The sequence below is a fragment of the Gossypium hirsutum genome, chromosome A10, assembly GCF_007990345.1.
Source record: "Gossypium hirsutum isolate 1008001.06 chromosome A10, Gossypium_hirsutum_v2.1, whole genome shotgun sequence".
Lineage (NCBI taxonomy): Eukaryota > Viridiplantae > Streptophyta > Magnoliopsida > Malvales > Malvaceae > Gossypium > Gossypium hirsutum.
In genome coordinates, this window is record NC_053433.1 from 11,482,676 (window position 1) to 11,499,575 (window position 16,900).

The following is a 16,900-nucleotide window of genomic DNA, read 5'->3' on the forward strand; positions in this document are numbered from 1 at the left end:
AAATACTTATCTTTAAGCAAATATAAATAATAAAAATTATTGTTTTTGGAACAATAGACTTAAAAAACTAAAGCTGGCAATATAATAGAGGAAGGGAGAAAAGGTTTGTAAACATAAGACCATACCAATCAACTTAAAATCCATTAAACATGTGGTGCATGATTAGTATTTACTGTAAACTTTAAACATAAATAAAGATTCAAATTATATTTTTTATTATACACTACATTTTGTGATCATTTCCCTTAAATTTGTCCCTAGTAAAATATCTAATTTGGAATTATAAATTTGGTAATAAAAAAAACTAAGTAGGTGTATGTATGTTAATGTATAAGTTAAATATTAAATAATTTTATGTGCTATGATTTAATTCTCTGTATTAGATTGCAATCCCTTGAGGATAATTATTAATTTTTTTTTAAAAAAAAATACACAACATGATGTTTGTTTATTTCAAATAGCTCAAATTGAGTTATTACATAATGAATTTCATTATATTTTTAATATTAAAATGGACCATAGAGTTAAAAAAAACACCTTTAATGTTGGTTTGGTATCATTGTCGCTGCAAATTTGTTGATTAGAGTGGGTGAAAATGTAAAGGTGGGGCATCCATTTTAAAAAGATAAAAAAGGTATTTTTAAATACCTCTTATGATTTTACATACAGGGCCTGGTTCTGATTCATTTCATTTCCCAGTGCTTACCAGCTCTCGAACCTTAACAAGGTTAAGTGAGAAAGCACCTAACCATTGAGGACAAGAGGAGAGCCAGTAAAGCATCTCCATACTTTTTAAACTTATTCTTCTACTACCAAAAGGGTTGGCCCTTGTGTGAATATTATATTATATAGCCTTTTTTTTTTGTTACAGTTGCTTGAGATGTCAACAAATAGCCCAAGTTGAATGTTTTACAAGAAAGAATAAAATTAATGAAAACGTGAAATTTCCTAGTTTGAGATTGTAAAGCCGAATTAATTCAATATAGTTTTTCTTTATCTATTATCACAATTATGAAATTAACTTTTTAAATACTAATTTGATTCACCATTTGTACTTTATTAAGAATAAAATGCTAAATTCTCTTTGTAATAGTCAATTTTGACCCAATCTTTAAACCCAATTCCCAACTAAAACCCATTACATATTAAACCAAACAACCCAAAATTTGAAGGCCAAAGTGGCCCAGAATGTTTAAACATTTGGAAACCCTAACCCTTGCCCCAACTTTCAGACGCCGCTCCTCACCAGCAGGGCCACCATGCGCGCCGCTTCGTCGCATTCCTCTGATGCCTCTCTGACACCTGCAGACAAAACCCACACGCAACAACAGAGGAACAAGTAGAAACGACAAAAAAAAATAGGAGTAAACAGTCTTGAAAATCGGTTATAAAAACCAGAAATTTACCTTTGTATTTTTTTTTAGCCACAAACAAAAGGCAGAGACTATTAATCTAAAAGAACCTTCGAAGGTGATTGTTGTTTTTTTATTTACGAGGGTTTTTCATCTAGTTCTTTGTTTTGATTTTATATTTTTTTTCATTTTTTAGTTCTTTTATTTTTTCATATACGAAAATAAATAAAAAGGTAAAGAGAAAGGTAACCTCACCTTGATCTTCCCACGGACTCATCACCGGAGATCTCTTCTCCAATCGCCGAAGTCGAGCCAAAGGGGGAGGGAGGACTTTTCTTTCGATTTCTTTGGGGTTGAGAAGGCATGGCCTTCGAGTATGCCTCAAAACGAGGCTAAAAGGTCAATCTCGGTGCTTCGTTGGCAACCGGGTACGATGGTGGTGCGGCGGGCGGTGGAGAACCCGATCGATGGAGAGACAAAGGGGGGAGAGGATATTTGGAAGCTGTCAAAAATTTTTTTAAAAGAAACAGCAGATTAATTTTTTTAAAAAAAATTCTTTTATGGAACATGCGAAACGGCGTCGTTTAGGGCCGTTTCAGTGGCCTCAAAAAGGCACCGTATAGGGCCATCCATGTGCAACCCGTGACCCGACCCGAATGGAAGAGGATCCGCTTGTTTTGTAGCCTTGGGGCTATTTATGCGGCGAGTCCCTCCGCATTTTTGCATCCTTTAATTCAGTCCAGTCCTTACTTTTACGCTTCTTTTAATTTATCCATACAGTTTCTGTTTTAATTCATTTTGGCCCTAAAAAAGGGTAGCGCACAGACGGGTCTGGGGCATTTACAATTTCGCCCCTTTATGTTTTCGATTTGTTGCGAATCGACCCTCTATATTTCTTAAAATTAATTTATATATATTGCTTATTTTAAATTGTTTTACATACCTTATTTTGAACTCTATTTATTTATTTTCAAATGTTTTATTATTATTATTTACTTTAATTTTTTATACATTATTTCATACTTTTGTGTGTGTATAGACATATATATATTATCTATTTTAAAGTCCTCCATACATATATCATTCTTTCTTTCAAAAACGAATCGTTTTGTATATTGTCGATTTTAACTTTCTTTCTTTTCACATTATTTATTTTAAATTCATTCACTGTCATTTTAAAATCTATCTTGCAATTGTTTTATTTTAGTTTGCTTTCAACTACTTATTTTTAAATTGTATTATTTAATTCATTTGTCCTTGATTATTAATGATTAGTATTTAAATGGTGCATATTGTGAAATTATTGCCATTGCATGTACTTTAATTCGCTTATACGTGTTCATATTATTGTCATTCGCTTGTGTAGTATTTTATTCATGTATCATCGTTCCATGTCGCACTATATTTTTATTTCATATCATCACCTCATGAATCAAGCTTCGTTACATTTATCAAATAAATCGTTTTATTTTAATCCAAATAAATCGTTTTATTTTAATCCAAACAAATAATGCAAGTCGTTTAAATATCATACTCGCTATTATTCAAAAACAAAAATTTCGAAATAAGGCAATGTTTCGCGTTTTGGAACATCGAGGAATTGTGCCTTAATTTACGGGGTTTCGATTTTCTCGTTGATCCTAACTGGCCAAATATCCTTTTAAGTTCCAAAACACATGAAATTTCAATTAAAATTAAAGATGAACTTGTGCTCTGGAGTTCATGGTATCGTGTCCTAACTTATGGGATGTGATACTCTGATATCTCGAGACGAGGAAATCTTTAGCAACCATTTTGATCTAATTCAAGCGCCTTTAAAATCTACATTAATAAAAAAGGATCGTATTTTAAATTCGTTCTCGATTTTTAACTTTCGACATTAAGACACTAACTAATCAATTCGGTACCAATATTGGCCGTGACGATGGTGCTAATCCTTCCTCGCATGTAAACGACTCCCGAACCCGTTCTCTTGAGTTTCGTAGACCAAAAACACCGTTTTAGTAAACTAAATTGTTTTATTAAAACAAAGGTGATCCGATCACACCTAATAAAGATCGGTGGTGACTCTTGTTTTAATTTTCATTTTCAAACAAAGTCGATTCCCGTTTTCAAAAAAATGGTTTCGACAGCTTGGCGACTCCACTGGGGACATTTGAGAGTCAAGCCATAAATTGATTAATTTTTGTCCTTTGTCGAAATTTGAAAATTTGTTTTAAACTTACGATCCCTTTATTGCATTTCATTTTTGTAGTTTTCATCATTTTTATGATTGGTTTATGGTTCGAGTTTCTTAGTACTTTTGCGCATCATATTGCATGATTGGATGATTTTACCCTTTTTAAGTGGGAGTAAGAAGCTATTCCTTCGTGAGGTATTCACCTTCGTATAGGATAATGCATTGCTTTCGGGATACATCCGTATCTACGTCTTTATGAGATTTTCATCTCCGTATAGCCGTAGGGAAATGTGTTCCCTTAAACCGAACTCGGTCCGTATGAACCTATAATGGGTTAGGATCAAGGAATCTGTAGGTTCAGGTACCCTTACTCTAGAACCGAACAACATATAGAGAGACCTAGGAGCCTCCCCTAGGTAGAGCCACGCCAAACCCTAGTGGCCACCCAGATAGGTGTTCTATTTTGTTGATTATTTCTTCTGTACTGACGTATTTTGTTTTGTTTTGTCTATTATTGCATTGCATTACATCATCATAGAAAGAAGGTGTTGATTCATATTTGATTGCTAAATAGAAGAGCTTATCATGAGAAAATGGATTTTTTGATAAAGTGGATTATAATACGGTTGTCCGAATATGGTCCAAGTGAACACAACGAAAGAAGGCTGATAGTCTGTGGAGTAATACAAAACTTTGTTTCATTGCCCGATGATTCAAGCCGACAAAGATTATTCGAGAGCCGTCACATATTGGCTTTCTTAAAGGAGCTGACGAGTATCGCAGGGATAAGTAAGCAATGAGTCGCAGCCTGGATCAAGCAAAAAGGAGTTAATGGGGACATCTTTTGAAAATTCGCAAGACTCGACCATGACATCCGGATATGAAAAGGAAGATAGGTTTCTTCGCTTGGAATATGAGGGCAAGACCGCATATGTAATCTGTTTTATGTAAAGGAATTTATTTTCTAGAAAAGTTGTTCTAATGAAATTGAATTCAGAATCAATGCTTTTTTTTTCATTCATTTCATACATCTGCATTACATTGCATCATATGCATTAAAATTCACAAAGGGATCCTGATTAATTAAAATTATAATAGTTAATATGGAAACCAACAAGAGTCAACCAACCGGATACCGCTACAATACCCGTCGCAAAATGAAAGCAATGGATCAGAGACTAGAAAGATTAGAACAAATGCAAAGGGATATGCAAGAGCAATTGCAAGCACAGATGCAAGAGCAACTAGCTAAAATACAACAAGACATGAGGGAACAAATACAAGAGTCCCAAAATAATATGATAGGTCAGTTGGTGCAATTACTAGCTAGGGAACGTGAAAAAGGGAAAAGCACCGCGGATAACTCGGGGAACAATAATGAAAACCCTACCTATCCCCCAGGTTTTACTCCGATCAATGTTCAGACACAACCAGAGGTGTACCCACGAGTGGTATCCATCACTATCAGGCCCCAGCAATACCAGGCCGGTGCCTCGGCATCAATGAACTTTTCAACAGGCTTAGGCTCCAATCCGGGGGATAATCTATCCAATCCCTTTGTCCCTGACCTTGATAACGTGGCAGGAATAGAAAAGGTAGGAGTAGATCTGCCAAAGCAACTTGAAGACTAATGGAAGTGGCTATAGAAAAAATTCAAAGCAATGGAGACTACTGATTACCGTTGCGGGATCGATGCTAAGGACTTAAGCTTGGTCCTAGATCTGGTGCTCCCACCAAAGTTTAAGACTCCGAAATTTGAAAAGTATAATGGGACTAGCTGCCCTGAAGCTCACATTACGATGTTTTGTCGAAGGATGACAGGATACATTAACAATGATCAGCTGTTAATTCACTGTTTCCAAGATAGTTTGATTGGGTTTGTGGCCAAGTGGTATAACCAGCTAAGTCGTGCCCAAATTGGTACATAGAAGGACTTGGCTCAAGCTTTCATGAAACAATACGGTCACGTAATAGACATAGCACCCGATAGAATTACACTACAAAACATGGAAAAGAAACCCAATAAGAGCTTCAGGCAGTATGCCCAACGATGGAGGGAGATAGCGATGCAAGTCCAAGCCCCTCTTCTAGAGAAAGAAACTATGATACTTTTCGTCAACACTCTGAAAGCCCCATTCATTACCCATATGTTGGGAAGCGCTACTATGAGCTTCTCAGATGTGGTAATGTCCGGCAAGATGGTTGAAAATGTAATTAGGAGCGGGAGGATAGACACGGGAGAAAGCACCATGAGGTCAAACCCAAAGAGAAATGAAAATGAAGTGAATAATATGAGCAAAGGGTATTCTAAATCGGTCACTGTAGACCAGCCAAAGATAGTCACCACCAACCATCAGGCCTCTCCGAGACAAGCAGAAAGGCTCCAATTCACACCTATCCTGATGACATACAAGGAGCTCTATCAGAATCTGTTTAATGCGTATGTGGTATCTTCATTCTACTCTGAACCCGTGCAACCTCCGTTCTTAAAATGGTATGATGCGAATGCCCAATGCGAGTATCACGAAGGAATAACGAGGCACTCAACCGAAAACTGCACTACATTTAAAAAGTTGATCGAAAGGCTCATTAAAATGGGAATTTTGAAGTTCGACGATTCATCAGAACCTAATCGCTTTGATAAGGCAGTGAATGCGATAACTGAAGGATGTTGCAAGAGAGTTGCGATCCCTTGAAAAAGAAGTTTGGAGGAAATATCGAGGAATCTGGACCTTAACAACGTATCCAAAGAGAGAACCGAGGAATAAAGGTTTCCAATCCCTTGCATACTTGGGAGTGTTTTGAACAATGGGACTGTGGAAGAAATCCTTGTATTTTTAGAGCTAATTCGGGGTAATGTCCAAAACATGCCTATTGCTCTAAGCCTAGGAGCACTAAGAGGCCTTTTGTGAAATAGGCTTATGTCCAAAAGCTTTATTTCAATAAAATGCATCTTTGCTATTGTAATGGGCCAAAATTGCCTTTGCCTAAGTCCTACAAACAATAAACAGAAAAAAAGCCCAAAACTCTTGGCTCAAATCAGAAAAGAACCCTAGGTTACTCCTAGTCACCCACGCCGCAACCCCCACATTTAGCACCTCTCCACCACGCACGTCGGCACGCCCCCCAGCTTGCACATCCACGCCCCACGATCGTGCACTTTTCCTCCACAACCTATCAGCACTTGCGATTGGAGCAAAGAAATAGGCAGAAACTGCTTGTATTTTGGCTATAAAGCCTTCGATTTTTTTCATTGTAAAAGGGGGATTTTTTTTACCTTTTTTTTCAGAGAAATAGAATACGGATACAATAGCAAAATACAAAGAAAACGTTGAAATACAGAGAAATCAAATCAATTGAAAAAGGTTGTGATTATTCCTTTTCTAATTTATCTTGTTTTTTCTCTTCTTTTTTGAGTATGGTCTTACTTTGTGATTGCAAAAAAAAAAAAAAAACAAAAGAATAAGGAAGGAAGAGGGCTTACCAGAACATAGCTTTGAATCAAGGTTGAAAACCCATTTTTTAAGTACTGCTGGCCATCGAGTGTGGTGGTGTTTCGGTCTTGCGGTGAGGGGAAAGAACCAATCGGCGCGTGGAGATTGGAATGTAGCCTTAGCAGAGCAAGAATGGAAACCCCATTTTTTTAATTCAATGCAAATGGTTTTGGCCAAACAAAATGGTTTAATATTTTATGTATAATAAAACGGTGTTGTTTGGGTTAAATGGGTAGGATCTGCACATTCTAGCCTAAAATGGGAAATTTGCATGGTCAATCCCCCTCTTTTGCGCCGCTATTTAATTAGGCCCTATTCATTTTTCTTATTTGTTTTTAAACTTTTGCCCGGGAATTTGGTGTCAATTTCATTTTAGTCCGCATTGAAGCACCGTGTTTTGGATATTTGGGTTATTTTCATTTTTAATCCTCGCTCGTTTGTGCTCATTTTATTTCCCCCCTTGATTCTGTTTTAATGATTTGTTTTGTTTATAAATTATCCTCTTGATTTTGTTTTTCTTTCAATTAAGTTTTAGTTATTCATTTTTAAAAAAAATAAACATATATATATATATTTTTGATTTCATACTGTTTTTCTTTGTTTTTTTTTCCTATGTGCATATTTACTTTTTTCCAAACATTTTCATATATTATTACTTTTTTATAAATTATTTACATTAAGTTAGTCATTTCATATATTATTTACCTAAATTGACGCATATATTACTTTATATATTACATACTTTAGTATTTTATATATATTATTTATTTTGAAATTTCATTTATGTATTATTATTACACACATTATCTATTTTTATTTTTATTTTTGATGCATTTCAAACTTTCTTGTAAATTATTTACTTTTCAATATTTATTTTAAAGTTCATTTATATATTACTATTTAATATATCATTTTTTTCCTACTTATTTTAATTCTTATATCTATGATTTGTTTTAAAACTTTTATATTATTCGTATAGTAATGTTTTCAAATTTTTCTCGCTTCCTTATTATTCATTTTATTTTATTTTAAAACTTGATATTTCTTAGCGCAATTTACTCGGAATTTCCTCTAAATTGGCTTTTAATTCATTAGCTTTCGATTATTAACGTTGTATCTATATGATATATGATATGTCACTATTGCATGTATCTTAATTCGTTCCTTTGTGTTTTCCATAATTTATTCATGTAATATTATTGCCAATGTATTTTCATTTTATGTTCAATGCTATGCTTGTATTTTTGTTATTTCATTGAATTTTAAATTTCAAATTTTCACCCAATATTGATTGCTTTTTTTACCCTTAAGTAAACCAAATGAATATACTTTGAGCCGGTTTTTCAATTGTTTATTTGAAAAACTTCCAAAACAAAGGCGAAGTTTGATGTTTTGAAAATTCAAGAAATCGTGCCCTAACGTGCTGGTTTCGATTTTTTTTGTTTGCCTAAAATAATCAAGCATCCCTTCAAAATTTCATCCATGTTTTCTAAATTCTAAAATAATGCAAAATTTTAATGTTTGGAAATCTGAGAAATCGTGCCCTAACGTGCTGGATTTCGGTTTTTCGTTGGACCAAATAATTGAATATCCTTTTGTAATTTTTAAATGTAAGAGTTTTTGGGAATCAATAATTGATTTTGATTTCGGGGGTTTAGGTTATCGTATCTTAACGTGCTGGATGTGATATTTTATTCTTTCGGAACAAAGGAATCTTAATGTCCAACTCGAGTTACTCAAATGTTTTAAAAGAAACCGTATTTCAAAATTAATTTTCAAATCTTAGACATAAAGACATTATTTAATCAGTTTGGTACCAATTCTGGGCATAATGAGGGTGCTAATCCTTCCTCGTACGTAATCGACTCCCAACCCGTTTTCTCAGATTTCGTGGCCCAAAATTGATGTTTCAATAAAGTAAAACGTTTTATTAGGTGGCCCAATCACACCTAAACAAAAAAGACCGGTGGCGACTCCGTTTTTATTTTTTAAAGTCGATCCCTGTTTCTAAACAAAAAAATGGTTTCGACAGTTTGGTGACTCCACTGGGGACTATAAGAGAGTCAAGCCGTGATTTTTCTGTCCTTTTGTCGAAAATTAAAAATTTGTTTTAAAAATCATGATTTTTTGTTGTATTTGTTTATGATCCCTATGTTTGTTTAAATACTCTTGCATTGCATTGCATGACTGTTGTGGTCACACCTTTTAAGTGGGAGTGAGAAACTACGCCTTCGCGAGGTTTTCACCTCCGCATGGGCTAGTGGATTACTTCCGGGATACATCCATACCTATGTCTTCGTGAGATTTTCATCTCCGCATGGTCATAGGGAAATGTATTCCCCTGAACTGAACTCGATCCACATGAGCCTATAGTGGGTGAGGATCGAGGAATCTGTTGGTTTCGGTACCTCTACTTTAGAACCAAATCGCATAGAGCGAGCCTTAAGAGCCCAACCCTAGGTAGAGCCATTCCAAAACCCAGCGTTGACCCAAGTAGGTGTCCTATATTGTTTTTTTCCTCATGTGCTAACGTGTTTTGTTTTGTTTATGACTGCATTGCATTACATCATCATAGAAAGGAGGTGTTGATTCATATTTGATTGCTAAATAGAACAGTTTGTCATAAGAAAATGAATTTCTTGATAAAGTGGATTATAATACGGTTGTCTGAATATGGTCTAAGTAAGCACAACCGAAGAAGGCTGATAGTTCGCGAAGGAAAACAAAACTTTACCTGAGGATTCAAGTCGATAAAGATTATTCGAGAGCAGTCACGTTCCGACTTTCTTAAAGGAGCTAACAAGCATCGCGAGGATAAGTGAGTAATAACTCGCGGCCTGGATTAAGCAAAAAGAGCTAGTGGAGGCATCTATTGGAAGTTTGCATGGTTTGACTTCTACAAAAAAAAAGAGATTGCCTGGAATATGAGGGCAAAGCCGCATATGTAATCCGTTTTATGTAAAAGAATTTGCTTTCTAGAAAAGTTGTTCTAATAGAATTCAATTCAGAATTAACGCCTTACTTTCTTTTGCATTTATTCCATGCATTTGTATTGCACTGCATCATGTGCATTAAACTTCACAAGAGAACCCTAATTAATTAGAAATCGTGTTATAGTTACCCTGGAAAATCACTACTACACACAGAGAAAAACTAAAGTTATGGATCAAAAGCTGGAAAAATTGGAACAAATGCAGAAAGAAATGCAGGATCGGCTGTAAGCACAGATACAAGAGCAACTGGCCAAGATTTAGCAGAGGATATGAAAGATCAAATGCTAGAATCGTAGAAGGACATGATGAATCAGCTAACTCAGTTATTACTAGGAGGGCCAGAAAAAGGGAAGAGTCTCATGGTCAATACTGAGGATAATAGTGAGATCCTTGGTTACCTTCCAGGTTTCACTCCAACAAATACCCCAATACCACCACAAGGGGTGTTTGTTGATATCAAACCCCAATATCAGACTAGTACTTTAGCACTGATAAATATCCTAATGGGCTCGTGTTCTAACCCTAAAGACAATCGGGCAAATCCTATAGACCTTGACCTCGGTGATGCAACGGAAGCAGGAAATGCAAGAGCAGAATTCCAAAGCAATTGGAAGACCGATACAGATGGTTGGTAGAGAAGTTTAATGCGCTGGAAAGCGCTGATTATCAATGTGGTATGGATGCTAAGGAGTTGAGTTTGGTTTCGGATCTAGTGCTCCCTCTGAAGTTCAAAATATCGGAGTTTGAGAAATACAATGGAACCAGCTGTCCTGAGGCCCACATCACGATGTTTTGTCGGAGGATGACTGGTCATGTCAATAATGTTAGTTTACTGTTTCCAGGATAGTTTGACTGGGGTTGCGGCTAAATGGTACAATCAACTGAATCGCACCCAAATTAGATCATAGAGGGGCTTAGCACAGGCCTTCATGAAGTAGTATGGTCATGTGACGGACATAGCACCTGACAGGATCATGTTACATAATATGGAGAAAAAATTGAGTGAAAGTTTCAGGCAATATGCCAAGAGATGGAAGGAAGTTGCTACACAAGTCCAACCACCACTGTTGGAAAAAGAAACAACTATGCTCTTCATTAATACTTTGAAAGCACCCTTCATTAATCACACGCTGAGTAGCGCAACTAAGAGTTTCGCGGACATAGTGATGTCCAGTAAAATGATATAGAATGCGATAAGGTGTGGAAAGATAGAGGCTGGGGAAAGCATCAGGAGGTCAGCCCCGAAAAAGAGAGAAAACAAGGTTAGCAATGTGAGCGTAGGTTATGCAAAACCAATAACGGTAAATCAACCGAGAACGATGGTCACGGGCCATCAAGCTTCGTCAAGACAAGAGCCCAATACGAAGCAAAATACGGATAAGCTCCAGTTTACTCACATTCCAATAACATATCAGAAGTTGTACAAAAGTCTATTTGATGCACACGTTGTATCCCCTATCTACTTAGAACCATTGCAACCCCCATACCCCAAATGGTACGACGCAAACACTCAATGTGAATATTATATGGGAATCACGAGACACTCGATAGAGAACCGCACCTCTTTCAAAAGGCTAGTCGAAAGGCTCATCAACATGAGAATTGTAAAGTTCGACGACTCCTCAATCGCTCTGACAATGGAGTAAATGCGATATTTAAAAGAGGGGGAAAAAGGGTTGTGATGCCTTGAACAAGTCAAAAGAAGAAGAAATATCGAGGAATCTGAATGACATATCCGAAGAAAGAATTGGGGAATAAAAGTTTCCATATCCTTACATACTTGGGAGTGTTTTGAACAATGGGACTGTGGAAGAGATCCCTGTATTTTTAGAGCTAATCTAGAGTAATATTCAAAACATGCTTGTTTCTTTAAGCCTAGAGGCAGTAAGAATCCTTTTGTGACATAGGCTTGTATCCAGAATTTTTATTTCAATAAAATGCATCTTGTCAAGCAAATATTCTTTCATTTTTTCCATTTCATAGTATACATTCTTTTGTTATTTGGACTGTCTTCTAAATATTCTTTTATTCTTCATTCGTGATCATATCATACAAATAATCATCCTTAGAATCATTTATTCTTTGGAAATATGCCTTTGTACCTACAATAGGTCCCCAGATATCAACGACATGAGCAACGCTGTAACTGACTCCCTTTTAGGGTGAGATATGTGCTTAAGCGGGTCTCAAGACTTTAAAGATGACATAGATTGTAGCCTATGTCCTGATTTTGTTAATGATGGTAGAACATGATGAAAAACAGATCCTATTCTACAAAGGGTTAGTGGACATTGTGAGCAAGAGGTAAAGATCGGAGCCTGCATTGCCACGAAGACAAAAAAATCGTCATTGAGTTACTTTAAGAATTCAAATATGTTTTCGCATAATCATGTCAGGATATGCCTGGGATATTAAGAACTGTGGGCGCTAATGTCTATACGGTGTTAGAAGGACACATGTTAATAGTTTTACGGTAGCCACACTAATCATGAGGTTTGGGTACTATTGATCCACCATAGAGGGGGATTTTATCAGTTAGACAGTATTTAGGGAGACAAGATACATGTGCCTCATTTATTTCTTCACAGACTTTTTCTACGGAGGGGCATGGGTGTTATCAGACTATTCTCGTCTAATCGATTCATCTTGGTAGTCATCAATGGCTTTACAAAGAGGGTGAAGGTCGCTTCATATGCCAATATTACAAGGTCGATAGTCATTAAATTTCAAAAAAAAGGGAAAGGTCAAGTGCCGACAAGGAATATCAGAAAAGATCATGTCTAATACAACTGCACAATGTCAAAAGCTTGCAGTCTGTTCAAAGATCAGACAACATATCACAGTGCAGCAAAGGCAGCCAAAAAGAAAAAAACAAAGAAGATTGTGGAAGGTGACCGAGACTTGTAAAGATTGACATAAAGAAGTTACTGTTTACCTCTATACTTATCAAACGCCGGATAAGACCTTCATCGGGGCAATGCCTTTCTCATTAGTTTGTGGAATGGAAGCGTTTTGTACATTATTTCCTTTCTCTGAGTCTTGCCAGAACTAAAGTTGGATAAGGTAAAATGGATCTAATCCTGATATGATCAGTCAAATTTGAAGGATATTCGACACGGTCAGATGATGCGGGCTTACGACAAATGGGGTTCATCCTAAAGAATTGAGGACCTGGTGTTGAAGAAGATCCTTTCTTTACAAAAGGGCTTTAAAGGAAAGTGGATGCCAAACTAGGAAGGACCTTATGTAATAAGGAAGGACCTTATATAATACAGAAGGCCTGTTCTGGAAGAGCATTGATATTGTCCGAAATGGATGGTAAGAACCTGCCCAATTCGGTGAATTCAGATTTAGTCACATTTAATAATTTAAAATAAAACACAAAAAAGAAAAGAAAAAGAAATTGGAGGCGTAAAGACGAAAACCCGTAAATGGCACCTTGAGTCCAAAAGGGATTTGAGTTGAAAACCTGAAAAGGGCGGCTCAAGTTTGGATCAAAGTGGGGCATACAATAGTCTTGCTATGTCTGAATTAACAATGAAGAAGTATGCCACGTCTTGGGGCATCGACAAAGTACTCCGGATTCCCTAAACACAAATTGAGCTCAAAATGGTCCTCAAGAAGTTGGTACAAAGAAGCTCAAGCTGCGATATCTAGGGCATCTAGTTTTCCATTTTTTCCCGTTTTAAATTTTCTATCTTTGATTACCTTATTCTTTTCAAAGTACGTCTCAATAAATTTCATTCTTATTACGTTTGCTATCTTTTGATTAACATATTTTCGAGCTATGCTCCCAATTATTTTATCTCTTATCCATGGTTATGATCTTTTTCAAGCATTTTGCATTGAAATAATAATTAATGGACTAATAATACCTTCACAAAAGAGGTTCTACATATTACTCTGGAAGCTTCTAAATAATATAAGAACCTGAAACAGGACTATTGTTTAAAACTTACCAAACTTAATGATTGGAAAGAGGGGTCTAAATTGTGACTATCTCTTTAAATTTTTTATCAAAAGTATTAGATATGAGATATTGCATCGGTGATACAATCTCGATGAATGACGAGCAATGTTCGCCCAAGCATTAGATGGGATTAGCTCGAAAAATAAAATTGATATTCTGCATACGCATCTGGTCATGTTACCCAGAGAGGGGTGTAGTAGATCATTTGATTGAAGAAGATGGTACAAATCCTATACCTCTGAGTTGCAGCAAGATAGATAGAAGAAACCAAATGTTATTCCTTTGAAGTTGTAGTGGGAAGTACAAACTTTATGTCCCAGAAGGTACAGTGGAAGGGACTTTGAAACTACAGTGGGGCAGGCTTGTTGAGCAGAATGGGATTGATTCTTTGGGTTTTTTGTCAAGAATACCAGCCAAACAAGATGGCAGTGTAATACGTCAGTGATAAGGCCCTAATGAACAATGAGGAATGATACCTTAAGCCTTTTAAAAAGAATCATGTACATTTTTGCATTCATATATCATTCATAACACATCTAGTTAGGAGCATTGGATTCATTTTGATCATAGCATCCTAATTATTTTACATAATCATCACATCTAGTTAGGAGCATTTGATTCATTTCGATTATAGTATCCTAAATATTTGGCATAAGCATAGATACATGAAATCGATTCTACAAGTTATGTCCCTAGAGGACAGTGTAGCAACATCGGTGAATTCACGAGCCTTAACCCCCTAAGCAGTAGGGTAATAGGCTAAAAATTACAGATCTTATCTCCAAGTATCGGCTATGGAGCAGATTGGAAATGGTGAGTCTTATCTCCATGTATCGACTATGGAGTAGATTTTAGCCACCAGTCGTATCTCTCTGAGGTAGCAAGAGAGTAGGTTGAAGATACAAGTCTTATATTCCTGAGGTAACAAGGAAGCAGACTAAAAATTACAGATCTTATCTCCATGTATCGGTTATGGAGCAGATCAAAAATGGCAAGTCTTATATCCATGTATCTGCTATGGAGCAGATTTTAGCCACCAACCTTATCTCTCTGAGGTAGCAAGAGAGCAGGTTGAAGATACAAATCTTATCTTCTTGAAGTAGTAAGAGAGCAGGTCGAAGATACAAGTCTTATCTTCCTGAGGTAGCAAGGAAGCAGACTGAAAATCACAAGTCTTATTTCCCCTAAAGTTGCAAGAGATGGGAATAAGGCTACTTGAAGAAGAATGGCCAAAAGAAGTTAAAACTCGACAGGTCCAGGCAATTTTGACCATTTTTGAAGTCTTTGCTCTGTTCTCGTTACACGACAACGAGCAAAGAGGGGCAGCTGTAATGAGCCAAAATTGCCCAGCCCAAGACCCACAAACAATAAACAGAAAAAAAAGCCCAAAACTCAACAATGGCCTAAATCAGAAAAGAACCCTAGGTTACTCCTAGTCACCCACACCGCAACCCCCACGTTCAGCACCACTCCACCACACATGTCAGCACGCCCCCCAGCTTGTGCATCCACGCCCCATGATCGTGCACTTTTCCTCCACAACTTCACAGCACCTGCGATTTGAGCAAAGAAATAGGCAGAAACTGCTTATATTTTGGCTATAAAGCCTTCGATTTTTTTTATTGTAAAAGGGGAGGATTTTTTTTTACCTTTTTTTTAGAGAAATAGAATACGGATACAATAGCAAAATACAAAGAAAACGTTGAAATACAGAGAAATCAAATCAATTGAAAAAGGTTACGGCTATTTCTTTTCTAATTTACCTTGTTTTTTCTCTTCTTTTTAAAGTATGGTCTTACTTTGTGATTGCAAAAAAATAAAAGAATAAGAAAGGAAGAAGACTTACCAGAACACGGCTTTGAATCAAGGTTGAAAACCCATTTTTTAAGTGCTGCTGGCCACCGAGTGGTGGTGTTTCGGTCTTGCGGTGGGGGAAAAAAACCAATCAGTGCATGGAGATTGGAATGTAGCCTGAGCAGAGGAAGAATGGAAACCCTTTTTTTTTAATTCGATGCAAATGGTTTTGGGCAAACAAAATGGTTTAATATTTTATGTATAATAAAACGGTGCTGTTTGGGTTAAATAGGTAGGATCTGCACATTCTAGCCTAAAATGGGAAATTTGCATGGTCAGTCCCCCTCTTTTGCGCCGCTATTTAATTAGGCCCTGTTCATTTTTCTTATTTGTTTTTAAATTTTTGCCCGGGAATTTGGTGTCAATTTCATTTTAGTCTGCATTAAAGCACCGTGTTTTGGAGATTTGGGTTATTTTCATTTTTAATCCTCGTGCGTTTGTGCACATTTTATTTCCCCTCTTGATTCTGTTTTAATGATTTGTTTTGTTTATAAATTATCCTCTTGATTTTTTTTTTCTTTCAATTAAGTTTTAGTTATTCATTTTTTTAAAAAATAAACATATATTTTTTTTATTTCATACTGTTTTTCTTTGTTTTTTTTCCTATGTGGATATTTGTTTTTTCCAAACATTTTCATATATTATTACTTTTTTATAAATTATTTATATTAAGTTTAGTCATTTCATATATTATTTACCTAAATTGACGTATATATTACTTTATATATTACATACTTTAGTCTTTTATATATATTATTTATTTTGAAATTTCATTTATGTATTATTATTACACACATTATCTATTTTTATTTTTATTTTTGATGCATTTCAAATTTTCTTGTAAATTATTTACTTTTTAATATTTATTTTAAAGTTCATTTATATATTACTATTTAATATATCATTTTTTTCCTACTTATTTTAAATTCTTATATCTATGATTTGTTTTAAAACTTTTATATTATTCGTATAGTAATGTTTTCAAATTTTCCTCTCTTCCTTATTATTCATTTTATTTTATTTTAAAACTTGATATTTCTTTAGCGCAATTTGCTCGG

The 16,900-nt window shown here is 35.7% G+C and overlaps 2 long non-coding RNA genes across 2 annotated transcripts; both read right to left on the bottom strand.

The window, feature by feature from the left end:
• Positions 1-628: 628 nt before the first annotated feature.
• LOC121208191 (uncharacterized) lies at positions 629-7,316 on the bottom strand. The gene is made up of 2 exons (XR_005903140.1): positions 7,016-7,316; positions 629-1,854 (listed from the first exon to the last, which is right to left on the bottom strand). It is a non-coding gene; the product is annotated as an uncharacterized lncRNA (long non-coding RNA).
• A 7,273-nt stretch (positions 7,317-14,589) lies between these two features.
• On the bottom strand, positions 14,590-16,041 carry LOC121208192 (uncharacterized). The gene is made up of 2 exons (XR_005903141.1): positions 15,835-16,041; positions 14,590-15,541 (listed from the first exon to the last, which is right to left on the bottom strand). It is a non-coding gene; the product is annotated as an uncharacterized lncRNA (long non-coding RNA).
• Positions 16,042-16,900: the final 859 nt, after the last annotated feature.